The sequence below is a fragment of the Somniosus microcephalus genome, chromosome 13 (genome assembly GCF_052327205.1).
Source record: "Somniosus microcephalus isolate GS21.2 chromosome 13, FLI_Smic_1.0, whole genome shotgun sequence".
In the NCBI taxonomy this organism is placed as follows: domain Eukaryota; kingdom Metazoa; phylum Chordata; class Chondrichthyes; order Squaliformes; family Somniosidae; genus Somniosus; species Somniosus microcephalus.
Genome location: NC_140999.1, coordinates 104272605 through 104299210, shown reverse-complemented (window position 1 = coordinate 104299210; position 26606 = coordinate 104272605).

Sequence of the window (26606 nt, the reverse complement as noted above, 5' to 3'; positions counted from 1 at the left end):
GTGCTCAGGGACCCAGTGCTCAGAGACCCAGTGCTCAAGACCCAGTGCTCAGAGACCCAGTGTTCGGAGACCCAGTGTTCAGTGACCCAGTGCTCAGAGACCCAGTGTTCAGTGACCCAGTGCTCGGAGACCCAGTGTTAAGTGACCCAGTGTTCAGTGACCCAGTGCTCAGACACGCAGTGTTCGGAGATCCAGTATTCGGAGGTCCAGTGCTCGGAGACCCAGTGTTCAGAGACCCAGTGCTCAGAGACCCAGTGTTCAGTGACCCAGTGCTCAGAGAACCAGTGTTCAGTGACCCAGTGCTCAGACATGCAGTGCTCAGAGACCCAGTGCTCAGACACGCAGTGTTCGGAGGTCCAGTGTTCAGAGATCCAGTGTTCGGAGACCCAGTGCTCAGAGACCCAGTGCTCGAAAACCCAGTGTTCAGTGACCCAGTGCTCAGAGACCCAGTGCTCAGAGACCCAGCGTTCAGAGACCCAGTGTTCAGTGACCCAGTGTTCAGAGACCCAGTGCTCAGAGACCCAGTGTTCAGAGACCCAGTGCTCAGAGACCCAGTGCTCAGAGACCCAGTGCTCAGAGACACTGTGTTCAGAGATCCAGTGCTTAGAGACCCAGTGCTCAGAGACCCAGTGCTCAGAGACCCAGTGCTCAGAGACCCAGTGCTCAGAGACCTAGTGCCCAGAGACCCAGTGCTCAGAGACCCAGTGCTCAGAGACCCAGTGCTCAGAGACCCAGTGTTCAGTGACCCAATGTTCAGAGACCCAGTGATCAGTGACCCAGTGCTCAGAGACCCAGTGTTCAATGACCCAGTGTTCAGAGACCCAGTGTTCAGAAATGCAGTGTTCAGAGACCCTGTGTTCAGAGACCCAGAGTTCAGTGACCCAGTGTTCAGAGACCCAGTGCTCAGAGACCCAGTGTTCAGTGTCCCAGTGCTCAGAGACCCAGTGTTCAGAGACACAGTGCTCAGAGACCCAGTGCTTAAAGACCCAGTGCTCAGAGACCCAGTGCTCAGAGACCCAGTGCTCAGAGACCAAGTGCCCAGAGACCCTGTGTTCAGTGACCCAGTGTTCAGTGACCCAATGTTCAGAGACCCAGTGTTCAGTGACCCAGTGCTCAGAAATGCAGTGTTCAGAGACCCGGTGTTCAGAGACCCAGAGTTCAGTGACCCAGTGTTCAGAGACCCAGTGCTCAGAGACCCAGTGTTCAGTGTCCCAGTGCTCAGGAACCCAGTGGTCAGAGACCCAGTGTTCAGTGACCCAGTGCTCAGAGACCCAGGTACAGTGCCCAGTGTTCAGAGACCCAGTGTTCAGTGACCCAGTGTTCAGAGACCCAGTGATCAGAGACCCAGTGCTCAGAGACCCAGTGCTTAGAGACCCAGTGCTCGGAGACCCAGTGTTCAGTGACCCAGTGCTCGGAGACCCAGTGTTCAGTGACCCAGTGCTCAGAGACCCTGTGCTCGGAGACCCAGTGCTCAGAGCCCCAGTGCTCAAGACCCAGTGCTCAGAGACCCAGTGTTCGGAGACCCAGTGTTCAGTGACCCAGTGCTAGGAGACCCAGTGTTCAGTGACCCAGTGTTCGGAGACCCAGTGTTCAGTGACCCAGTGTTCAGTGACCCAGTGTTCAGAGACCCAGGTTCAGAGACCCAGTGCTCAGAGACCCAGTGTTCAGAGACCCAGTGCTCAGAGACCCAGTGCTGAGAGACCCAGTGCTCAGAGACCCAGTGCTCAGAGACCCTGTGTTCAGAGACCCAGTGCTCAGAGACCCAGTGCTCAGAGACCCAGTGCTCAGTGACCCAGTGTTCAGTGACCCAATGTTCAGAGACCCAGTGTTCAGTGACCCAGTGCTCAGAGACCCAGTGTTCAGTGAAACAGTTTTCAGAGACCCAGTGTTCAGAAATGCAGTGTTGAGAGACCCTGTGTTCAGAGACCCAGAGTTCAGTGACCCAGTGTTCAGAGACCATTGCTCAGAGACCCAGCATTCAGTGTCCCAGTGCTCAGAGACCTAGTGTTCAGAGACCCAGTGTTCAGTGACTCAGTGCTCAGAGACCCAGTGTTCAGTGACCCAGTGCTCAGAGACCCAGTGTTCAGAGACCCAGTGCTCAAAGACCCACTGCTCAGAGACACAGTGCTCAGAGACCCAGTGCTCAGAGACCCAGTATTCAGTGACCCAGTGCTCGGAGACCCAGTGTTCAGTGACCCAGTGCTCAGAGACCCAGTGCTCGGAGACCAAGTGCTCAGAGACCCAGTGTTCAGTGACCCAGTGTTCAGTGACCCAGTGTTCAGTGACCCAGTGCTCGGAGACCCAGTGTTCAGTGACCCAGCGCTCAGAGACCCAGTGTTCAGTGACCCAGTGCTCAGACACGCAGTGTTCGGAGATCCAGTATTCGGAGGTCCAGTGTTCGGAGACCCAGTGTTCAGAGACCCAGTGCTCAGAGACACAGTGTTCAGTGACCCAGTGCTCAGAGACCCAGTGTTCAGTGACCCAGTGCTCAGACATGCAGTGCTCGGAGACCCAGTGCTCAGACACGCAGTGTTCGGAGGTTCAGTGTTCAGAGATCCAGTGTTCGGAGACCCAGTGCTCAGAGACCCAGTGCTCGAAAACCCAGTGTTCAGTGACCCAGTGCTCAGAGACCCAGTGCTCAGAGACCCAGCGTTCAGATATCCAGTGTTCAGTGACCCAGTGCTCAGAGACCAAGTGCTCAGAGGCCCAGTGTTCAGAGACCCAGTTCTCAGAGACCCAGTACTCAGAGACCCAGGGCTCAGAGACCCTGTGTTCAGAGACCCAGTGCTTAGAGACCCAGTGCTTAGAGACCCAGTGCTCAGAGACCCAGCGTTCAGATATCCAGTGTTCAGTGACCCAGTGCTCAGAGACCAAGTGCTCAGAGACCCAGTGTTCAGAGACCCAGTGCTCAGAGACCCAGTGCTCAGAGACCCAGTGCTCAGAGACCCTGTGTTCAGAGACCCAGTGCTTAGAGACCCAGTGCTTAGAGACCCAGTGCTCTGAGACCCAGTGATCAGAGACCCAGTGCTCAGAGACTTAGTGCCCAGAGACCCTGTGTTCAGTGACCCAGTGTTCAGTGACCCAATGTTCAGAGACCCAGTGTTCAGTGACCCAGTGCTCAGAGACCCAGTGTTCAGTGTCCCAGTGCTCAGAGACCCAGTGTTCAGAGACACAGTGCTCAGAGACCCAGTGCTTAAAGACCCAGTGCTCAGAGACCCAGTGCTCAGAGACCCAGTGCTCAGAGACCAAGTGCCCAGAGACCCTGTGTTCAGTGACCCAGTGTTCAGTGACCCAATGTTCAGAGACCCAGTGTGCAGTGAACCAGTGCTCAGAAATGCAGTGTTCAGAGACCCGGTGTTCAGAGACCCAGAGTTCAGTGACCCAGTGTTCAGAGACCCAGTGCTCAGAGACCCAGTGTTCAGTGTCCCAGTGCTCAGGAACCCAGTGGTCAGAGACCCAGTGTTCAGTGACCCAGTGTTCAGAGACCCAGGTTCAGTGCCCAGTGTTCAGAGACCCAGTGTTCAGTGACCCAGTGTTCAGAGACCCAGTGATCAGAGACCCAGTGCTCAGAGACCCAGTGCTTAGAGACCCAGTGCTCGGAGACCCAGTGTTCAGTGACCCAGTGCTCGGAGTCCCAGTGTTCAGTGACCCAGTGCTCAGAGACCCTGTGCTCGGAGACCCAGTGCTCAGAGCCCCAGTGCTCAAGACCCAGTGCTCAGAGACCCAGTGTTCGGAGACCCAGTGTTCAGTGACCCAGTGCTAGGAGACCCAGTGTTCAGTGACCCAGTGCTCGGAGACCCAGTGTTCAGTGACCCAGTGTTCAGTGACCCAGTGTTCAGAGACCCAGGTTCAGAGACCCAGTGCTCAGAGACCCAGTGTTCAGAGACCCAGTGCTCAGAGACCCAGTGCTGAGAGACCCAGTGCTCAGAGACCCAGTGCTCAGAGACCCAGTGCTCAGAGACCCTGTGTTCAGAGACCCAGTGCTCAGAGACCCAGTGCTCAGAGACCCAGTGCTCAGAGACCCAGTGTTCAGTGACCCAATGTTCAGAGACCCAGTGTTCAGTGACCCAGTGCTCAGAGACCCAGTGATCAGTGAAACAGTGTTCAGAGACCCAGTGTTCAGAAATGCAGTGTTGAGAGACCCTGTGTTCAGAGACCCAGAGTTCAGTGACCCAGTGTTCAGAGACCATTGCTCAGAGACCCAGCGTTCAGTGTCCCAGTGCTCAGAGACCTAGTGTTCAGAGACCCAGTGTTCAGTGACTCAGTGCTCAGAGACCCAGTGTTCAGTGACCCAGTGCTCAGAGACCCAGTGTTCAGAGACCCAGTGCTCAAAGACCCACTGCTCAGAGACACAGTGCTCAGAGACCCAGTGCTCAGAGACCCAGTATTCAGTGACCCAGTGCTCGGAGACCCAGTGTTCAGTGACCCAGTGCTCAGAGACCCAGTGCTCGGAGACCAAGTGCTCAGAGACCCAGTGCTCAAGACCCAGTGCTCAGATTCCCAGTGCTCGGAGACCCAGTGTTCAGTGACCCAGTGTTCAGTGACCCAGTGTTCAGTGACCCAGTGCTCGGAGACCCAGTGTTCAGTGACCCAGCGCTCAGAGACCCAGTGTTCAGTGACCCAGTGCTCAGACACGCAGTGTTCGGAGATCCAGTATTCGGAGGTCCAGTGTTCGGAGACCCAGTGTTCAGAGACCCAGTGCTCAGAGACACAGTGTTCAGTGACCCAGTGCTCAGAGACCCAGTGTTCAGTGACCCAGTGCTCAGACATGCAGTGCTCGGAGACCCAGTGCTCAGACACGCAGTGTTCGGAGGTTCAGTGTTCAGAGATCCAGTGTTCGGAGACCCAGTGCTCAGAGACCCAGTGCTCGAAAACCCAGTGTTCAGTGACCCAGTGCTCAGAGACCCAGTGCTCAGAGACCCAGCGTTCAGATATCCAGTGTTCAGTGACCCAGTGCTCAGAGACCAAGTGCTCAGAGACCCAGTGTTCAGAGACCCAGTGCTCAGAGACCCAGTGCTCAGAGACCCAGTGCTCAGAGACCCAGTGCTTAGAGACCCAGTGCTCAGAGACCCAGTGCTCAGAGACTTAGTGCCCAGAGACCCTGTGTTCAGTGACCCAGTGTTCAGTGACCCAATGTTCAGAGACCCAGTGTTCAGTGACCCAGTGCTCAGAAATGCAGTGTTCAGAGACCCTGTGTTCAGAGACCCAGAGTTCAGTGACCCAGTGTTCAGAGACCCAGTGCTCAGAGACCCAGTGTTCAGTGAACCAATGTTCAGAGGCCCAGTGCTCAGAGACCCAGTGCTCAGAGACCCAGTACTCGGAGACCCAGTGATCAGTGACCCAGTGCTCGGAGACCCAGTGTTCAGTGACCCAGTGCTCAGAGACCCTGTGCTCGGAGACCCAGTGCTCAGAGACCCAGTGCTCAAGACCCAGTGCTCAGAGACCCAGTGTTCGGAGACCCAGTGTTCAGTGACCCAGTGCTCAGAGACCCAGTATTCAGTGACCAAGTGCTCGGAGACCCAGTGTTCAGTGACCCAGTGTTCAGTGACCCAGTGTTCAGAGACCCAGGTTCAGCGACCCAGTGCTCAGAGACCCAGTGTTCAGAGACCCAGTGCTCAGAGACCCAGTGCTCAGAGAACCAGTGCTCGGAGACCCAGTGTTCAGTGACCCAGTGTTCAGTGACCCAGTGTTCAGTGACCCAGTGTTCAGTGACCCAGTGCTCGGAGACCCAGTGTTCAGTGACCCAGTGCTCAGAGACCCAGTGTTCAGTGACCCAATGCTCAGACACGCAGTGTTCGGAGATCCAGTATTCGGAGGTCCAGCGTTCGGAGACCCAGTGTTCAGAGACCCAGTGCTCAGAGACACAGTGTTCAGTGACCCAGTGCTCAGAGACCCAGTGTTCAGTGACCCAGTGCTCAGACATGCAGTGCTCGGAGACCCAGTGCCCAGACACGCAGTGTTCGGAGGTCCAGTGTTCAGAGATCCAGTGTTCGGAGACCCAGTGCTCAGAGACCCAGTGCTCGAAAACCCAGTGTTCAGTGACCCAGTGCTCAGAGACCCAGTGCTCAGAGATCCAGCGTTCAGAGATCCAGTGTTCAGTGACCCAGTGCTCAGAGACCCAGTGCTCAGAGACCCAGTGTTCAGAGACGCAGTGCTCAGAGACCCAGTGCTCAGAGACCCAGTGCTCAGAGACCCTGTGTTCAGAGACCCAGTGCTTAGAGACCCAGTGCTTAGAGACCCAGTGCTCAGAGACCCAGTGCTCAGAGACCCAGTGTTCGGAGACCCAGTGATCAGTGACCCAGTGCTCGGAGACCCAGTGTTCAGTGACCCAGTGCTCGGAGACCCAGTGTTCAGTGACCCAGTGTTCAGTGACCCAGTGTTCAGAGACCCAGGTTCAGAGACCCAGTGCTCAGAGACCCAGTGTTCAGAGACCCAGTGCTCAGAGACCCAGTGCTGAGAGACCCAGTGCTCAGAGACCCAGTGCTCAGAGACCCAGTGCTCAGAGACCCTGTGTTCAGAGACCCAGTGCTCAGAGACCCAGTGCTCAGAGACCCAGTGCTCAGAGACCCAGTGCTCAGAGACCCAGTGTTCAGTGACCCAATGTTCAGAGACACAGTGTTCAGTGACCCAGTGCTCAGAGACCCAGTGTTCAGTGAAACAGTGCTCAGAGACCCAGTGTTCAGAAATGCAGTGTTGACAGACCCTGTCTTCAGAGACTCAGTGTTAAGTGACCCAGTGTTCAGAGACCATTGCTCAGAGACCCAGTGTTTAGTGTCCCAGTGCTCAGAGACCTAGTGTTCAGAGACCCAGTGTTCAGTGACTCAGTGCTCAGAGACCCAGTGTTCAGTGACCCAGTGCTCAGAGACACAGTGCTCAGAGACCCAGTGCTCAGAGACCCAGTATTCAGTGACGCAGTGCTCGGAGACCCAGTGTTCAGTGACCCAGTGCTCAGAGACCCAGTGCTCGGAGACCAAGTGCTCAGAGACCCAGTGCTCAAGACCCAGTGCTCAGATACCCAGTGCTCGGAGACCCAGTGTTCAGTGACCCAGTGTTCAGTGACCCAGTGTTCAGTGACCCAGTGTTCAGTGACCCATTGCTCGGAGACCCAGTGTTCAGTGACCCAGTGCTCAGAGACCCAGTGTTCAGTGACCCAGTGCTCAGACACGCAGTGTTCGGAGATCCAGTATTCGGAGGTCCAGTGTTCGGAGACCCAGTGTTCAGAGACCCAGTGCTCAGAGACACAGTGTTCAGTGACCCAGTGCTCAGAGACCCAGTGTTCAGTGACCCAGTGCTCAGACATGCAGTGCTCGGAGACCCAGTGCTCAGACACGCAGTGTTCGGAGGACCAGTGTTCAGAGATCCAGTGTTCGGAGACCCAGTGCTCAGAGACCCAGTGCTCGAAAACCCAGTGTTCAGTGACCCAGTGCTCAGAGACCCAGTGCTCAGAGACCCAGCGTTCAGAGATCCAGTGTTCAGTGACCCAGTGCTCAGAGACCCAGTGCTCAGAGACCCAGTGTTCAGAGACCCAGTGCTCAGAGACCCAGTGCTCAGAGACCTAGTGCCCAGAGACCCTGTGTTCAGTGACCCAGTGTTCAGTGACCCAATGTTCAGAGACCAGTGTTCAGTGACCCGGTGCTCAGAAATGCAGTGTTCAGAGACCCTGTGTTCAGAGACCCAGAGTTCAGTGACCCAGTGTTCAGAGACCCAGTGCTCAGAGACCCAGTGTTCAGTGTCCCAGTGCTCAGAAACCCAGTGGTCAGAGACCCAGTGTTCAGTGACCCAGTGTTCAGAGACCCAGGTTCAGTGCCCAGTGTTCAGAGACCCAGTGTTCAGTGACCCAGTGTTCAGAGACCCAGTGCTCAGAGACCCAGTGCTCAGAGACCCAGTGCTCAGAGACCCAGTACTCGGAGACCCAGTGTTCAGTGACCCAGTGCTCGGAGACCCAGTGTTCAGTGACCCAGTGCTCAGAGACCCAGTGTTCGGAGACCCAGTGTTCAGTGACCCAGTGCTCAGAGACCCAGTATTCAGTGACCCAGTGCTCGGAGACCCAGTGTTCAGTGACCCAGTATTCAGTGACACACTGTTCAGAGACCCAGGTTCAGCGACCCAGTGCTCAGAGACCCAGTGTTCAGAGACCCAGTGCTCAGAGACCCAGTGCTCAGAGACCCAGTGCTCGGAGACACAGTGCTCGGAGACCCAGTGTTCAGTGACCCAGTGTTCAGTGACCCAGTGTTCAGTGACCCAGTGCTCGGAGACCCAGTGTTCAGTGACCCAGTGCTCAGAGACCCAGTGCTCAGAGACCCAGTGCTCAGAGACCCAGTACTCGGAGACCCAGTGTTCAGAGACCCAGGTTCAGTGCCCAGTGTTCAGAGACCCAGTGTTCAGTGACCCAGTGTTCAGAGACCCAGTGCTCAGAGACCCAGTGCTCAGAGACCCAGTACTCGGAGACCCAGTGTTCAGTGACCCAGTGCTCGGAGACCCAGTGTTCAGTGACCCAGTGCTCAGAGACCCTGTGCTCGGAGACCCAGTGCTCAGAGACCCAGTGCTCAAGACCCAGTGCTCAGAGACCCAGTGTTCGGAGACCCAGTGTTCAGTGACCCAGTGCTCAGAGACCCAGTATTCAGTGACCCAGTGCTCGGAGACCCAGTGTTCAGTGACCCAGTGTTCAGTGACCCAGTGTTCAGAGACCCAGGTTCAGCGACCCAGTGCTCAGAGACCCAGTGTTCAGAGGCCCAGTGCTCAGAGACCCAGTGCTCAGAGACCCAGTGCTCGGAGACCCAGTGTTCAGTGACCCAGTGTTCAGTGACCCAGTGTTCAGTGACCCAGTGCTCGGAGACACAGTGTTCAGTGACCCAGTGCTCAGAGACCCAGTGTTAAGTGACCCAGTGCTCAGACATGCAGTGTTCGGAGATCCAGTATTCGGAGGTCCAGTGTTCGGAGACCCAGTGTTCAGAGACCCAGTGCTCAGAGACAGAGTGTTCAGTGACCCAGTGCTCAGAGACCCAGTGTTCAGTGACCCAGTGCTCAGACATGCAGTGCTCGGAGACCCAGTGCTCAGACACGCAGTGTTCGGAGGTCCAGTGTTCAGAGATCCAGTGTTCAGAGACCCAGTGCTCAGAGACCCAGTGCTCAGAGACCCAGTGCTCGGAGACACAGTGCTCGGAGACCCAGTGTTCAGTGACCCAGTGTTCAGTGACCCAGTGTTCAGTGACCAGTGTTCAGTGACCCAGTGCTCGGAGACCCAGTGTTCAGTGACCCAGTGCTCAGAGACCCAGTGCTCAGAGACCCAGTGCTCAGAGACCCAGTACTCGGAGACCCAGTGTTCAGAGACCCAGGTTCAGTGCCCAGTGTTCAGAGACCCAGTGTTCAGTGACCCAGTGTTCAGAGACCCAGTGCTCAGAGACCCAGTGCTCAGAGACCCAGTACTCGGAGACCCAGTGTTCAGTGACCCAGTGCTCGGAGACCCAGTGTTCAGTGACCCAGTGTTCAGAGACCCAGTGCTCAGAGACCCAGTGTTCAGTGTCCCAGTGCTCAGAAACCCAGTGGTCAGAGACCCAGTGTTCAGTGACCCAGTGTTCAGAGACCCAGGTTCAGTGCCCAGTGTTCAGAGACCCAGTGTTCAGTGACGCAGTGTTCAGAGACCCAGTGCTCAGAGACCCAGTGCTCAGAGACCCAGTACTCGGAGACCCAGTGTTCAGTGACCCAGTGCTCGGAGACCCAGTGTTCAGTGACCCAGTGCTCAGAGACCCAGTGTTCGGAGACCCAGTGTTCAGTGACCCAGTGCTCAGAGACCCAGTATTCAGTGACCCAGTGCTCGGAGACCCAGTGTTCAGTGACCCAGTATTCAGTGACACACTGTTCAGAGACCCAGGTTCAGCGACCCAGTGCTCAGAGACCCAGTGTTCAGAGACCCAGTGCTCAGAGACCCAGTGCTCGGAGACCCAGTGCTCGGAGACACAGTACTCGGAGACCCAGTGTTCAGTGACCCAGTGTTCAGTGACCCAGTGTTCAGTGACCAGTGTTCAGTGACCCAGTGCTCGGAGACCCAGTGTTCAGTGACCCAGTGCTCAGAGACCCAGTGCTCAGAGACCCAGTGCTCAGAGACCCAGTACTCGGAGACCCAGTGTTCAGAGACCCAGGTTCAGTGCCCAGTGTTCAGAGACCCAGTGTTCAGTGACCCAGTGTTCAGAGACCCAGTGCTCAGAGACCCAGTGCTCAGAGACCCAGTGCTCAGAGACTCAGTGCTCAGAGACCTAGTGCCCAGAGACCCTGTGTTCAGTGACCCAGTGTTCAGTGACCCAATGTTCAGAGACCCAGTGTTCAGTGACCCAGTGCTCAGAAATGCAGTGTTCAGAGACCCTGTGTTCAGAGACCCAGAGTTCAGTGACCCAGTGTTCAGAGACCCAGTGCTCAGAGACCCAGTGTTCAGTGAACCAATGTTCAGAGGCCCAGTGCTCAGAGACCCAGTGCTCAGAGACCCAGTACTCGGAGACCCAGTGATCAGTGACCCAGTGCTCGGAGACCCAGTGTTCAGTGACCCAGTGCTCAGAGACCCTGTGCTCGGAGACCCAGTGCTCAGAGACCCAGTGCTCAAGACCCAGTGCTCAGAGACCCAGTGTTCGGAGACCCAGTGTTCAGTGACCCAGTGCTCAGAGACCCAGTATTCAGTGACCAAGTGCTCGGAGACCCAGTGTTCAGTGACCCAGTGTTCAGTGACCCAGTGTTCAGAGACCCAGGTTCAGCGACCCAGTGCTCAGAGACCCAGTGTTCAGAGACCCAGTGCTCAGAGACCCAGTGCTCAGAGAACCAGTGCTCGGAGACCCAGTGTTCAGTGACCCAGTGTTCAGTGACCCAGTGTTCAGTGACCCAGTGTTCAGTGACCCAGTGCTCGGAGACCCAGTGTTCAGTGACCCAGTGCTCAGAGACCCAGTGTTCAGTGACCCAATGCTCAGACACGCAGTGTTCGGAGATCCAGTATTCGGAGGTCCAGCGTTCGGAGACCCAGTGTTCAGAGACCCAGTGCTCAGAGACACAGTGTTCAGTGACCCAGTGCTCAGAGACCCAGTGTTCAGTGACCCAGTGCTCAGACATGCAGTGCTCGGAGACCCAGTGCCCAGACACGCAGTGTTCGGAGGTCCAGTGTTCAGAGATCCAGTGTTCGGAGACCCAGTGCTCAGAGACCCAGTGCTCGAAAACCCAGTGTTCAGTGACCCAGTGCTCAGAGACCCAGTGCTCAGAGATCCAGCGTTCAGAGATCCAGTGTTCAGTGACCCAGTGCTCAGAGACCCAGTGCTCAGAGACCCAGTGTTCAGAGACGCAGTGCTCAGAGACCCAGTGCTCAGAGACCCAGTGCTCAGAGACCCTGTGTTCAGAGACCCAGTGCTTAGAGACCCAGTGCTTAGAGACCCAGTGCTCAGAGACCCAGTGCTCAGAGACCCAGTGTTCGGAGACCCAGTGATCAGTGACCCAGTGCTCGGAGACCCAGTGTTCAGTGACCCAGTGCTCGGAGACCCAGTGTTCAGTGACCCAGTGTTCAGTGACCCAGTGTTCAGAGACCCAGGTTCAGAGACCCAGTGCTCAGAGACCCAGTGTTCAGAGACCCAGTGCTCAGAGACCCAGTGCTGAGAGACCCAGTGCTCAGAGACCCAGTGCTCAGAGACCCAGTGCTCAGAGACCCTGTGTTCAGAGACCCAGTGCTCAGAGACCCAGTGCTCAGAGACCCAGTGCTCAGAGACCCAGTGCTCAGAGACCCAGTGTTCAGTGACCCAATGTTCAGAGACACAGTGTTCAGTGACCCAGTGCTCAGAGACCCAGTGTTCAGTGAAACAGTGCTCAGAGACCCAGTGTTCAGAAATGCAGTGTTGACAGACCCTGTCTTCAGAGACTCAGTGTTAAGTGACCCAGTGTTCAGAGACCATTGCTCAGAGACCCAGTGTTTAGTGTCCCAGTGCTCAGAGACCTAGTGTTCAGAGACCCAGTGTTCAGTGACTCAGTGCTCAGAGACCCAGTGTTCAGTGACCCAGTGCTCAGAGACACAGTGCTCAGAGACCCAGTGCTCAGAGACCCAGTATTCAGTGACGCAGTGCTCGGAGACCCAGTGTTCAGTGACCCAGTGCTCAGAGACCCAGTGCTCGGAGACCAAGTGCTCAGAGACCCAGTGCTCAAGACCCAGTGCTCAGATACCCAGTGCTCGGAGACCCAGTGTTCAGTGACCCAGTGTTCAGTGACCCAGTGTTCAGTGACCCAGTGTTCAGTGACCCATTGCTCGGAGACCCAGTGTTCAGTGACCCAGTGCTCAGAGACCCAGTGTTCAGTGACCCAGTGCTCAGACACGCAGTGTTCGGAGATCCAGTATTCGGAGGTCCAGTGTTCGGAGACCCAGTGTTCAGAGACCCAGTGCTCAGAGACACAGTGTTCAGTGACCCAGTGCTCAGAGACCCAGTGTTCAGTGACCCAGTGCTCAGACATGCAGTGCTCGGAGACCCAGTGCTCAGACACGCAGTGTTCGGAGGACCAGTGTTCAGAGATCCAGTGTTCGGAGACCCAGTGCTCAGAGACCCAGTGCTCGAAAACCCAGTGTTCAGTGACCCAGTGCTCAGAGACCCAGTGCTCAGAGACCCAGCGTTCAGAGATCCAGTGTTCAGTGACCCAGTGCTCAGAGACCCAGTGCTCAGAGACCCAGTGTTCAGAGACCCAGTGCTCAGAGACCCAGTGCTCAGAGACCTAGTGCCCAGAGACCCTGTGTTCAGTGACCCAGTGTTCAGTGACCCAATGTTCAGAGACCAGTGTTCAGTGACCCGGTGCTCAGAAATGCAGTGTTCAGAGACCCTGTGTTCAGAGACCCAGAGTTCAGTGACCCAGTGTTCAGAGACCCAGTGCTCAGAGACCCAGTGTTCAGTGTCCCAGTGCTCAGAAACCCAGTGGTCAGAGACCCAGTGTTCAGTGACCCAGTGTTCAGAGACCCAGGTTCAGTGCCCAGTGTTCAGAGACCCAGTGTTCAGTGACCCAGTGTTCAGAGACCCAGTGCTCAGAGACCCAGTGCTCAGAGACCCAGTGCTCAGAGACCCAGTACTCGGAGACCCAGTGTTCAGTGACCCAGTGCTCGGAGACCCAGTGTTCAGTGACCCAGTGCTCAGAGACCCAGTGTTCGGAGACCCAGTGTTCAGTGACCCAGTGCTCAGAGACCCAGTATTCAGTGACCCAGTGCTCGGAGACCCAGTGTTCAGTGACCCAGTATTCAGTGACACACTGTTCAGAGACCCAGGTTCAGCGACCCAGTGCTCAGAGACCCAGTGTTCAGAGACCCAGTGCTCAGAGACCCAGTGCTCAGAGACCCAGTGCTCGGAGACACAGTGCTCGGAGACCCAGTGTTCAGTGACCCAGTGTTCAGTGACCCAGTGTTCAGTGACCCAGTGCTCGGAGACCCAGTGTTCAGTGACCCAGTGCTCAGAGACCCAGTGCTCAGAGACCCAGTGCTCAGAGACCCAGTACTCGGAGACCCAGTGTTCAGAGACCCAGGTTCAGTGCCCAGTGTTCAGAGACCCAGTGTTCAGTGACCCAGTGTTCAGAGACCCAGTGCTCAGAGACCCAGTGCTCAGAGACCCAGTACTCGGAGACCCAGTGTTCAGTGACCCAGTGCTCGGAGACCCAGTGTTCAGTGACCCAGTGCTCAGAGACCCTGTGCTCGGAGACCCAGTGCTCAGAGACCCAGTGCTCAAGACCCAGTGCTCAGAGACCCAGTGTTCGGAGACCCAGTGTTCAGTGACCCAGTGCTCAGAGACCCAGTATTCAGTGACCCAGTGCTCGGAGACCCAGTGTTCAGTGACCCAGTGTTCAGTGACCCAGTGTTCAGAGACCCAGGTTCAGCGACCCAGTGCTCAGAGACCCAGTGTTCAGAGGCCCAGTGCTCAGAGACCCAGTGCTCAGAGACCCAGTGCTCGGAGACCCAGTGTTCAGTGACCCAGTGTTCAGTGACCCAGTGTTCAGTGACCCAGTGCTCGGAGACACAGTGTTCAGTGACCCAGTGCTCAGAGACCCAGTGTTAAGTGACCCAGTGCTCAGACATGCAGTGTTCGGAGATCCAGTATTCGGAGGTCCAGTGTTCGGAGACCCAGTGTTCAGAGACCCAGTGCTCAGAGACAGAGTGTTCAGTGACCCAGTGCTCAGAGACCCAGTGTTCAGTGACCCAGTGCTCAGACATGCAGTGCTCGGAGACCCAGTGCTCAGACACGCAGTGTTCGGAGGTCCAGTGTTCAGAGATCCAGTGTTCAGAGACCCAGTGCTCAGAGACCCAGTGCTCAGAGACACAGTGCTCGGAGACCCAGTGTTCAGTGACCCAGTGTTCAGTGACCCAGTGTTCAGTGACCAGTGTTCAGTGACCCAGTGCTCGGAGACCCAGTGTTCAGTGACCCAGTGCTCAGAGACCCAGTGCTCAGAGACCCAGTGCTCAGAGACCCAGTACTCGGAGACCCAGTGTTCAGAGACCCAGGTTCAGTGCCCAGTGTTCAGAGACCCAGTGTTCAGTGACCCAGTGTTCAGAGACCCAGTGCTCAGAGACCCAGTGCTCAGAGACCCAGTACTCGGAGACCCAGTGTTCAGTGACCCAGTGCTCGGAGACCCAGTGTTCAGTGACCCAGTGTTCAGAGACCCAGTGCTCAGAGACCCAGTGTTCAGTGTCCCAGTGCTCAGAAACCCAGTGGTCAGAGACCCAGTGTTCAGTGACCCAGTGTTCAGAGACCCAGGTTCAGTGCCCAGTGTTCAGAGACCCAGTGTTCAGTGACGCAGTGTTCAGAGACCCAGTGCTCAGAGACCCAGTGCTCAGAGACCCAGTACTCGGAGACCCAGTGTTCAGTGACCCAGTGCTCGGAGACCCAGTGTTCAGTGACCCAGTGCTCAGAGACCCAGTGTTCGGAGACCCAGTGTTCAGTGACCCAGTGCTCAGAGACCCAGTATTCAGTGACCCAGTGCTCGGAGACCCAGTGTTCAGTGACCCAGTATTCAGTGACACACTGTTCAGAGACCCAGGTTCAGCGACCCAGTGCTCAGAGACCCAGTGTTCAGAGACCCAGTGCTCAGAGACCCAGTGCTCGGAGACCCAGTGCTCGGAGACACAGTACTCGGAGACCCAGTGTTCAGTGACCCAGTGTTCAGTGACCCAGTGTTCAGTGACCAGTGTTCAGTGACCCAGTGCTCGGAGACCCAGTGTTCAGTGACCCAGTGCTCAGAGACCCAGTGCTCAGAGACCCAGTGCTCAGAGACCCAGTACTCGGAGACCCAGTGTTCAGAGACCCAGGTTCAGTGCCCAGTGTTCAGAGACCCAGTGTTCAGTGACCCAGTGTTCAGAGACCCAGTGCTCAGAGACCCAGTGCTCAGAGACCCAGTACTCGGAGACCCAGTGTTCAGTGACCCAGTGCTCGGAGACCCAGTGTTCAGTGACCCAGTGCTCAGAGATCCTGTGCTCGGAGACCCAGTGCTCAGAGACCCAGTGCTCAAGACCCAGTGCTCAGAGACCCAGTGTTCGGAGACCCAGTGTTCAGTGACCCAGTGCTCAGAGACCCAGTATTCAGTGACCCAGTGCTCGGAGACCCAGTGTTCAGTGACCCAGTGTTCAGTGACCCAGTGTTCAGAGACCCAGGTTCAGCGACCCAGTGCTCAGAGACCCAGTGTTCAGAGGCCCAGTGCTCAGAGACCCAGTGCTCAGAGACCCAGTGCTCGGAGACCCAGTGTTCAGTGACCCAGTGTTCAGTGACCCAGTGTTCAGTGACCCAGTGCTCGGAGACACAGTGTTCAGTGACCCAGTGCTCAGAGACCCAGTGTTAAGTGACCCAGTGCTCAGACATGCAGTGTTCGGAGATCCAGTATTCGGAGGTCCAGTGTTCGGAGACCCAGTGTTCAGAGACCCAGTGCTCAGAGACAGAGTGTTCAGTGACCCAGTGCTCAGAGACCCAGTGTTCAGTGACCCAGTGCTCAGACATGCAGTGCTCGGAGACCCAGTGCTCAGACACGCAGTGTTCGGAGGTCCAGTGTTCAGAGATCCAGTGTTCAGAGACCCAGTGCTCAGGGACCCAGTGCTCGGAGACACAGTGCTCGGAGACCCAGTGTTCAGTGACCCAGTGTTCAGTGACCCAGTGTTCAGTGACCAGTGTTCAGTGACCCAGTGCTCGGAGACCCAGTGTTCAGTGACCCAGTGCTCAGAGACCCAGTGCTCAGAGACCCAGTGCTCAGAGACCCAGTACTCGGAGACCCAGTGTTCAGAGACCCAGGTTCAGTGCCCAGTGTTCAGAGACCCAGTGTTCAGTGACCCAGTGTTCAGAGACCCAGTGCTCAGAGACCCAGTGCTCAGAGACCCAGTACTCGGAGACCCAGTGTTCAGTGACCCAGTGCTCGGAGACCCAGTGTTCAGTGACCCAGTGCTCAGAGACCCTGTGCTCGGAGACCCAGTGCTCAGAGACCCAGTGCTCAAGACCCAGTGCTCAGAGACCCAGTGTTCGGAGACCCAGTGTTCAGTGACCCAGTGCTCAGAGACCCAGTATTCAGTGACCCAGTGCTCGGAGACCCAGTGTTCAGTGACCCAGTGTTCAGTGACCCAGTGTTCAGAGACCCAGGTTCAGCGACCCAGTGCTCAGAGACCCAGTGTTCAGAGGCCCAGTGCTCAGAGACCCAGTGCTCGGAGACCCAGTGTTCAGTGACCCAGTGTTCAGTGACCCAGTGTTCAGTGACCCAGTGCTCGGAGACACAGTGTTCAGTGACCCAGTGCTCAGAGACCCAGTGTTAAGTGACCCAGTGCTCAGACATGCAGTGTTCGGAGATCCAGTATTCGGAGGTCCAGTGTTCGGAGACCCAGTGTTCAGAGACCCAGTGCTCAGAGACAGAGTGTTCAGTGACCCAGTGCTCAGAGACCCAGTGTTCAGTGACCCAGTGCTCAGACATGCAGTGCTCGGAGACCCAGTGCTCAGACACGCAGTGTTCGGAGGTCCAGTGTTCAGAGATCCAGTGTTCGGAGACCCAGTGCTCAGAGACCCAGTGCTCGAAAACCCAGTGTTCAGTGACCCAGTGCTCAGAGACCCAGTGCTCAGAGACCCAGCGTTCAGAGATCCAGTGTTCAGTGACCCAGTGCTCAGAGACCCAGTGCTCAGAGACCCAGTGTTCAGAGACACAGTGCTCAGAGACCCAGTGCTCAGAGACCCAGTGTTCAGAGACACAGTGCTCAGAGACCCAGTGCTCAGAGACCCAGAGTTCAGTGCCCCAGTGTTCAGAGACCCAGTGCTCAGAGACCCAGTGTTCAGTGTCCCAGTGCTCAGAAACCCATTGGTCAGAGACCCAGTGTTCAGTGACCCAGTGTTCAGAGACCCAGGTTCAGTGCCCAGTGTTCAGAGACCCAGTGTTCAGTGACCCAGTGTTCAGAGACCCAGTGCTCAGAGACCCAGTGCTCAGAGACCCAGTACTCGGAGACCCAGTGTTCAGTGACCCAGTGCTCGGAGTCCCAGTGCTCAGAGACCCAGTGCTCAAGACCCAGTGCTCAGAGACCCAGTGTTCGGAGACCCAGTGTTCAGTGACCCAGTGCTCAGAGACCCAGTATTCAGTGACCCAGTGCTCGGAGACCCAGTGTTCAGTGACCCAGTGTTCAGTGACGCAGTGTTCAGAGACCCAGGCTCAGCTACCCAGTGCTCAGAGACCCAGTGTTCAGAGACCCAGTGCTCAGAGACCCAGTGCTCAGAGACCCAGTGCTCAGAGACCCTGTGTTCAGAGACCCCGTGCTCAGAGACCCAGTGCTCAGAGATCCAGTTCTCAGAGACCCAGTGTTTAGTGACCCAATGTTCAGAGACCCAGTGTTCAGTGACCCAGTGCTCAGAGACCCAGTGTTCAGTGACCCAGTGTTCAGAGACCCAGTGTTCAGAAATGCAGTGTTCAGAGACCCTGTGTTCAGAGACCCAGTGTTCAGTGACCCAGTGCTCAGACATGCAGTGCTCGGAGACCCAATGCTCAGACACGCAGTGTTCGGAGGTCCAGTGTTCAGAGATCCAGTGTTCAGAGACCCAGTGCTCAGAGACCCAGTGCTCAGAGACCCAGTGCTCAGAGACCCAGTGCTCAGAGACCCTGTGTTCAGTGACCCAGTGTTCAGAGACCCAGGTTCAGTGACCCAGTGTTCAGAGACCCAGTGTTCAGTGACCCAGTGTTCAGAGACCCAGTGGTCAGAGACCCAGTGCTCAGAGACCCAGTGCTCGGAGACCCAGTGCTCGGAGACCCAGTGTTCAGTGACCCAGTGCTCAGAGCCCCTGTGCTCGGAGACCCATTGCTCAGAGACCCAGTGCTCAAGACCCAGTGCTGAGAGACCCAGTGTTCGGAGACCCAGTGTTCAGTGACCCAGTGCTCAGAGACCCAGTGTTCAGTGACCCAGTGCTCGGAGACCCAGTGTTCAGTGACCCAGTGTTCAGTGACCCAGTGCTCAGACACGCAGTGTTCGGAGATCCAGTATTCGGAGGTCCAGTGTTCGGAGACCCAGTGTTCAGAGACCCAGTGCTCAGAGACCCAGTGTTCAGTGACCCAGTGCTCAGACATGCAGTGCTCGGAGAACCAGTGCTCAGACACGCAGTGTTCGGAGGTCCAGTGCTCAGAGACCCAGTGCTCGGAGACCAAGTGCTCAGAGACCCAGTGCTCAAGACCCAGTGCTCAGATACCCAGTGCTCGGAGACCCAGTGTTCAGTGACCCAGTATTCAGTGACGCAGTGCTCAGAGACCCAGTGCTCAGAGATCCAGTGCTCAGAGACCCAGCGTTCAGAGACCCAGTGTTCAGTGACCCAGTGTTCAGAGACCCAGTGCTCAGAGACCCAGTGTTCAGAGACCCAGTGCTCAGAGACCCAGTGCTCAGAGACCTAGTGCTCAGAGACCCTGTGTTCAGAGACCCAGTGCTTAGAGACCAAGTGCTCAGAGACCCAGTGCTCAGAGACTCAGTGCTCAGAGACCTAGTGCCCAGAGACCCTGTGTTCAGTGACCCAGTGTTCAGTGACCCAATGTTCAGAGACCCAGTGTTCAGTGACCCAGTGCTCAGAAATGCAGTGTTCAGAGACCCTGTGTTCAGAGACCCAGAGTTCAGTGACCCAGTGTTCAGAGACCCAGTGCTCAGAGACCCAGTGTTCAGTGTCCCAGTGCTCAGGAACCCAGTGGTCAGAGACCCAGTGTTCAGTGACCCAGTGTTCAGAGACCCAGGTTCAGTGCCCAGTGTTCAGAGACCCAGTGCTCAGAGCCCCAGTGCTCAAGACCCAGTGCTCAGAGACCCAGTGTTCGGAGACCCAGTGCTCAGAGCCCCAGTGCTCAAGACCCAGTGCTCAGAGACCCAGTGTTTGGAGACCCAATGTTCAGTGACCCAGTGCTCGGAGACCCAGTGTTCAGTGACCCAGTGCTCAGAGACCCAGTGCTCAGTGACACAGTGTTCAGTGACCCAGTGTTCAGAGACCCAGGTTCAGAGACCCAGTGCTCAGAGACCCAGTGTTCAGAGACCCAGTGCTCAGAGACCCAGTGCTCAGAGACCCAGTGCTCAGAGACCCAGTGCTCAGAGACCCAGTGTTCAGAGACCCTGTGTTCAGAGACCAAGTGCTCAGAGACCCAGTGCTCAGAGACCCAGTGCTCAGAGACCCAGTGTTAAGTGACCCAATGTTCAGAGACCCAGTGTTCAGTGACCCAGTGCTCAGAGACCCAGTGTTCAGTGAAACAGTGTTCAGAGACCCAGTGTTCAGAAATGCAGTGTTGAGAGACCCTGTGTTCAGAGACCCAGAGTTCAGTGACCCAGTGCTCGGAGACCCAGTGTTCAGTGACCCAGTGCTCAGAGACCCTGTGCTCGGAGACCCAGTGCTCAGAGCCCCAGTGCTCAAGACCCAGTGCTCAGAGACCCAGTGCTCAGAGACCCAGTGTTCAGAGACCCAGTGCTCAGAGACCCAGTGCTCAGAGACCCAGTGTTCAGAGACCCAGTGCTCAGAGACCCAGTGCTCAGAGACCTGTGTTCAGAGACCCAGTGCTCAGAGACCCAGTGCTCAGAGACCCAGTCCTCAGAGACCCAGTGTTCAGTGACCCAATGTTCAGAGACCCAGTGTTCAGTGACCCAGTGCTCAGAGACCCAGTGTTCAGTGAAACAGTGTTCAGAGACCCAGTGTTCAGAAATGCAGTGTTGAGAGACCCTGTGTTCAGAGACCCAGAGTTCAGTGACCCAGTGTTCAGAGACCATTGCTCAGAGACCCAGTGTTCAGTGTCCCAGTGCTCAGAGACCTAGTGTTCAGAGACCCAGTGTTCAGTGACCCAGTGCTCAGAGACCCAGTGTTCAGAGACCCAGTGCTCAAAGACCAACTGCTCAGAGACACAGTGCTCAGAGACCCAGTGCTCAGAGACCCAGTATTCAGTGACCCAGTGCTCGGAGACCCAGTGTTCAGTGACCCAGTGCTCAGAGACCCAGTGCTCGGAGACCAAGTGCTCAGAGACCCAGTGCTCAAGACCCAGTGCTCAGATACCCAGTGCTCGGAGACCCAGTGTTCAGTGACCCAGTGTTCAGTGACCCAGTGCTCGGAGACACAGTGTTCAGTGACCCAGTGCTCAGAGACCCAGTGTTCAGTGACCCAGTGCTCAGACACGCAGTGTTCGGAGATCCAGTATTCGGAGGTCCAGTGTTCGGAAACCCAGTGTTCAGAGACCCAGTGCTCAGAGACCCAGTGTTCAGTGACCCAGTGCTCAGAGACCCAGTGTTCAGTGACCCAGTGCTCAGACATGCAGTGCTCGGAGACCCAGTGCTCAGACACGCAGTGTTCAGAGATCCAGTGTTCAGAGATCCAGTGTTCGGAGACCCAGTGCTCAGAGACCCAGTGCTCGAAAACCCAGTGTTCAGTGACCCAGTGCTCAGAGACCCAGTGCTCAGAGACCCAGCGTTCAGAGACCCAGTGTTCAGTGACCCAGTGCTCAGAGACCCAGTGTTCAGTGAAACAGTGTTCAGAGACCCAGTGTTCAGAAATGCAGTGTTGAGAGACCCTGTGTTCAGAGACCCAGAGTTCAGTGACCCAGTGCTCGGAGACCCAGTGTTCAGTGACCCAGTGCTCAGAGACCCTGTGCTCGGAGACCCAGTGCTCAGAGCCCCAGTGCTCAAGACCCAGTGCTCAGAGACCCAGTGCTCAGAGACCCAGTGTTCAGAGACCCAGTGCTCAGAGACCCAGTGCTCAGAGACCCAGTGTTCAGAGACCCAGTGCTCAGAGACCCAGTGCTCAGAGACCTGTGTTCAGAGACCCAGTGCTCAGAGACCCAGTGCTCAGAGACCCAGTCCTCAGAGACCCAGTGTTCAGTGACCCAATGTTCAGAGACCCAGTGTTCAGTGACCCAGTGCTCAGAGACCCAGTGTTCAGTGAAACAGTGTTCAGAGACCCAGTGTTCAGAAATGCAGTGTTGAGAGACCCTGTGTTCAGAGACCCAGAGTTCAGTGACCCAGTGTTCAGAGACCATTGCTCAGAGACCCAGTGTTCAGTGTCCCAGTGCTCAGAGACCTAGTGTTCAGAGACCCAGTGTTCAGTGACCCAGTGCTCAGAGACCCAGTGTTCAGAGACCCAGTGCTCAAAGACCAACTGCTCAGAGACACAGTGCTCAGAGACCCAGTGCTCAGAGACCCAGTATTCAGTGACCCAGTGCTCGGAGACCCAGTGTTCAGTGACCCAGTGCTCAGAGACCCAGTGCTCGGAGACCAAGTGCTCAGAGACCCAGTGCTCAAGACCCAGTGCTCAGATACCCAGTGCTCGGAGACCCAGTGTTCAGTGACCCAGTGTTCAGTGACCCAGTGCTCGGAGACACAGTGTTCAGTGACCCAGTGCTCAGAGACCCAGTGTTCAGTGACCCAGTGCTCAGACACGCAGTGTTCGGAGATCCAGTATTCGGAGGTCCAGTGTTCGGAAACCCAGTGTTCAGAGACCCAGTGCTCAGAGACCCAGTGTTCAGTGACCCAGTGCTCAGAGACCCAGTGTTCAGTGACCCAGTGCTCAGACATGCAGTGCTCGGAGACCCAGTGCTCAGACACGCAGTGTTCAGAGATCCAGTGTTCAGAGATCCAGTGTTCGGAGACCCAGTGCTCAGAGACCCAGTGCTCGAAAACCCAGTGTTCAGTGACCCAGTGCTCAGAGACCCAGTGCTCAGAGACCCAGCGTTCAGAGATCCAGTGTTCAGTGACCCAGTGCTCAGAGACCCAGTGCTCAGAGACCCAGTGTTCAGAGACCCAGTGCTCAGAGACCCAGTGCTCAGAGATCCAGTGCTCAGAGACCCTGTGTTCAGAGACCCAGTGCTTAGAGACCCAGTGCTTAGAGACCCAGTGCTCAGAGACCCAGTGCTCAGAGACCCAGTGCTCAGAGACCTAGTGCCCAGAGACCCTGTGTTCAGTGACCCAGTGTTCAGTGACCCAATGTTCAGAGACCCAGTGTTCAGTGACCCAGTGCTCAGAAATGCAGTGTTCAGAGACCCTGTGTTCAGAGACCCAGAGTTCAGTGACCCAGTGTTCAGAGACCCAGTGCTCAGAGACCCAGTGTTCAGTGTCCCAGTGCTCAGAAACCCAGTGGTCAGAGACCCAGTGTTCAGTGACCCAGTGTTCAGAGACCCAGGTTCAGTGCCCAGTGTTCAGAGACCCAGTGTTCAGTGACCCAGTGTTCAGAGACCCAGTGCTCAGAGACCCAGTGCTCAGAGACCCAGTACTCGGAGACCCAGTGTTCAGTGACCCAGTGCTCGGAGACCCAGTGTTCAGTGACCCAGTGCTCAGAGACCCTGTGCTCGGAGACCCAGTGCTCAGAGACCCAGTGCTCAAGACCCAGTGCTCAGAGACCCAGTGTTCGGAGACCCAGTGTTCAGTGACCCTGTGCTCAGAGACCCAGTGTTCAGTGACCCAGTGCTCGGCGACCCAGTGTTCAGTGACCCAGTGTTCAGTGACCCAGTGTTCAGAGACCCAGGTTCAGCGACCCAGTGCTCAGAGACCCAGTGTTCAGAGACCCAGTGCTCAGAGACCCAGTGCTCAGAAACCCAGTGCTCAGAGACCCAGTGCTCAGAGACCCTGTGTTCAGAGACCCAGTGCTCAGAGACCCAGTGCTCAGAGACCCAGTTCTCAGAGACCCAGTGTTCAGTGGCCCAATGTTCAGAGACCCAGTGTTCAGTGACCCAGTGCTCACAGACCCAGTGTTCAGTGACCCAGTGTTCAGAGACCCAGTGTTCAGAAATGCAGTGTTCAGAGACCCTCTGTTCAGAGACCCATTGTTCAGTGACCCAGTGCTCAGACATGCAGTGCTCGGAGACCCAGTGCTCAGACACGCAGTGTTCGGAGGTCCAGTGTTCAGAGATCCAGTGTTCGGAGACCCAGTGCTCAGAGGCCCAGTGCTCGAAAACCCAGTGTTCAGTGACCCAGTGCTCAGAAACCCAGTGCTCAGAGACCCAGTGCTCAGAGACCCAGTGCTCAGAGACACAGTGTTCAGTGACCCAGTGCTCAGAGACCCAGTGCTCAGAGACCCAGTGCTCAAGACCCAGTGCTCAGAGACCCAGTGTTCGGAGACCCAGTGTTCAGTGACCCAGTGCTCAGAGACCCAGTGTTCAGTGACCCAGTGCTCGGAGACCCAGTGTTCAGTGACCCAGTGTTCAGTGACCCAGTGTTCAGAGACCCAGGTTCAGAGACCCAGTGCTCAGAGACCCAGTGTTCAGAGACCCAGTGCTCAGAGACCCAGTGCTCAGAGACCCAGTGCTCAGAGACCCTGTGTTCAGAGACCCAGTGCTCAGAGAGCCAGTGCTCAGAGACCCAGTTCTCAGAGACCCAGTGTTCAGTGACCCAATGTTCAGAGACCCAGTGTTCAGTGACCCAGTGCTCAGAGACCCAGTGTTCAGTGACCCAGTGTTCAGAGACCCAGTGTTCAGAAATGCAGTGTTCAGAGACCCTGTGTTCAGAGACCCAGAGTTCAGTTACCCAGTGTTCAGAGACCCAGTGCTCAGAGACCCAGTGTTCAGTGTCCCAGTGCTCAGAGACCCAGTGTTCAGAGACCCAGTGTTCAATGACCCAGTGCTCAGAGACCCAGTGCTCGGAGACCAAGTGCTCGGAGGCCCAGTGCTCAAGACCCAGTGCTCAGATACCCAGTGCTCGGAGACCCAGTGTTCAGAGAACCAGTGTTCGGAGACCCAGTGTTCAGAGACCCAGTGTTCGGGGACCCAGTGCTCGGAGACCCAGTGCTCGGAGACCCAGTGTTCAGAGACCCAGTGCTCAGAGACCCAGTGTTCGGAGACCCAGTGCTCGAAGACCCAGTGTTCGGAGATCCAGTGTTGAGAGGTCCAATGTTCGGAGACCCCAGTGTTCGAAGACCCAGTGTTCAGAGACCCTGGGAAAAAAATTCGGTTGATTAGCACCTCCCATTAGCGCCCTAAGTGGGTGCTAACGGGGCGCTAAGCAACTTGCGCCTGGGCGCGGCGATGTTTGAGCCACTCGCAAAATTGACCAGACATTTTGCGCCGGTGATAAACACTGCCACCACGATCTCCTGAGCCCGCTGATCGTGACGTCAGTCAAGTGTGCAATGCCCCGGTAGCTCCCCGGATCGGATATTGAGCCGCGCCCCCAGCCATTCTGCCTGCCGCGAGCAACGACAGGTAGAGGGTAATGTTTTGCAGTCAGGAATGGGCTGGGGGAGCGCTATTTAAAGGTGGCTGCTTCCTACCTTTTTTTTGTCGCCAACATTTTTGCACCACGCATTCTGAGGGAGAGAGAGACTTCTGGAGAGATTCAACGCTGTGTGAAGGAGTTTTGGGTACTGAGCAGCACTTTGCAGGTTCATTTTTATTTCACCATTCCAGCAATTTAGAAGATACTATGGGGGCTGCACTGATTCGGGGCGTCGTCCTGCACCTGCAGAATCGGAGGCAGCAGATACGCAGAGAGTGGCAAACACGGCCAGAGGGAAGAGGGCCAACAGGACTCTGCACATGAGACCTTACCCTCCCAGGGTATTCAGGGAGCAGTTCTCATACCTTCATTTGTCTGAGGAGCAGTGTTTGTGCAGGCTGCGCTTCAGCAAGGAGGTGGTCACTGAGCTCTGCCACCTGATGCAGCCAGATCTGCAGCCTCAACTGAGGACCAGGACGTCTCTGTCGGTGGTAGTGAAGGTGACAGTGGCTCTGAATTTTTATGCCAGCGGCTCCTTTCAAGCTTCTACTGGGGACATCACCAATACCTCTCGGCTCACTGTCCATTGTTGTATTCGGGGGGTGACAAATGCCCTGTAAAAAAGGAGACGCCAGTACATCTCTTTCCCATGTCCCGGGCCAAACAGCATGAACGCGCATGTGGCTTTGCTAGATAGCAGGCTTCCCCATGGTGCAGGGCGCCATTGATTGCATGCATGTGGCATTGCGGGCACCGCATGAAAATGCAGAGGTATTCCGAAACCGCAAGGGCTACCACTCCTTAAATGTCCAGTTGGTCTGTGACCACAGACAGCTGATACTCGCTGTCAATGCCCACTATCCTGACAGCAGCCACGATGCATTCATCCTGCGCCAGACTGCTGTGCCAGACCTTTTCCAGGTACTGAATCACCCAAATGAATGGCTACTCAGGACAAGAGTTATCCACTCTGCACCTGGCTGATGACACCGCTCCGTAACCCCAACACCCCTGCCGAGCTGCTGTATAATGAGAGCCATAGCGCCACCAGGAACATAATTGAGCAGATGATCGGCATGCTGAAGCAATGGTTCCACTGTCTGGACCACTCAGGAGGAGCCCTGCAGTGCTCTCCTTGTTATGTTCATTAATAACTAGTCATTTTTATTAAGAACAGCTAGCTTTTGCTAGACACTTTATTGAGCACATGTGGACTAGGTACAGTATCTGTAGAGGCCTCCATCTTGACTGCTGCCTTGTGGGTAGCCTCATGCATCGTGGGTAGCCCACTCTTATATACATACAGCACCACCTAGTATACCATTCCAGAATGACAGGTTACTGATCATTACATCCCCCTTTCTTTGAGGTTAAACAAAATCAGTATCAATCAATATCAATCAATAACAACATAAACATCTTCAACAGTCAATACATTTTCAATGTAGTTTACTTTGTACTCAAAGATTAAGGCCTAGAAATTCAGTTGGCTGCGCCAGGCACTAACGCCAAAAAAGGGCTATATTTCCGTCGATAAAGCCTTAGCGCCGGAATGCAGACCGATCTGCGCCGACGCCCAAATTCATTTGAGATTTAGCGCCGGCGCAAAGTGTTAGCGCCCGTTCGGGTGCGCGCGCAGCTTATGACGTCATATCCTCGCGCAACGCTGTTTTAGCGCCCCAACCCGGAAATTGAGTGGCGCCCGCCCAATGTGGGCGTGGCGCTATTAGGAATTGTAAAATGGAACGTTGCAGAGGCCCTGTGGGCCTCGGGGAGCGCAAATTAAAGGGCACCTCCACTGACCTATAAAGCCCAGCCATTTTGCTGCAATGACTTCACTGCTTTGGATTTCTACACAGAGACCAAGGGACAGAGATTCCAGATTTGGGACAAGATAGGAGAGGTCTTTCTGGCTTCTGGCCAGTGCTTTGACATTTGACTCTTGCTGATTTCACTGTTGCGACCT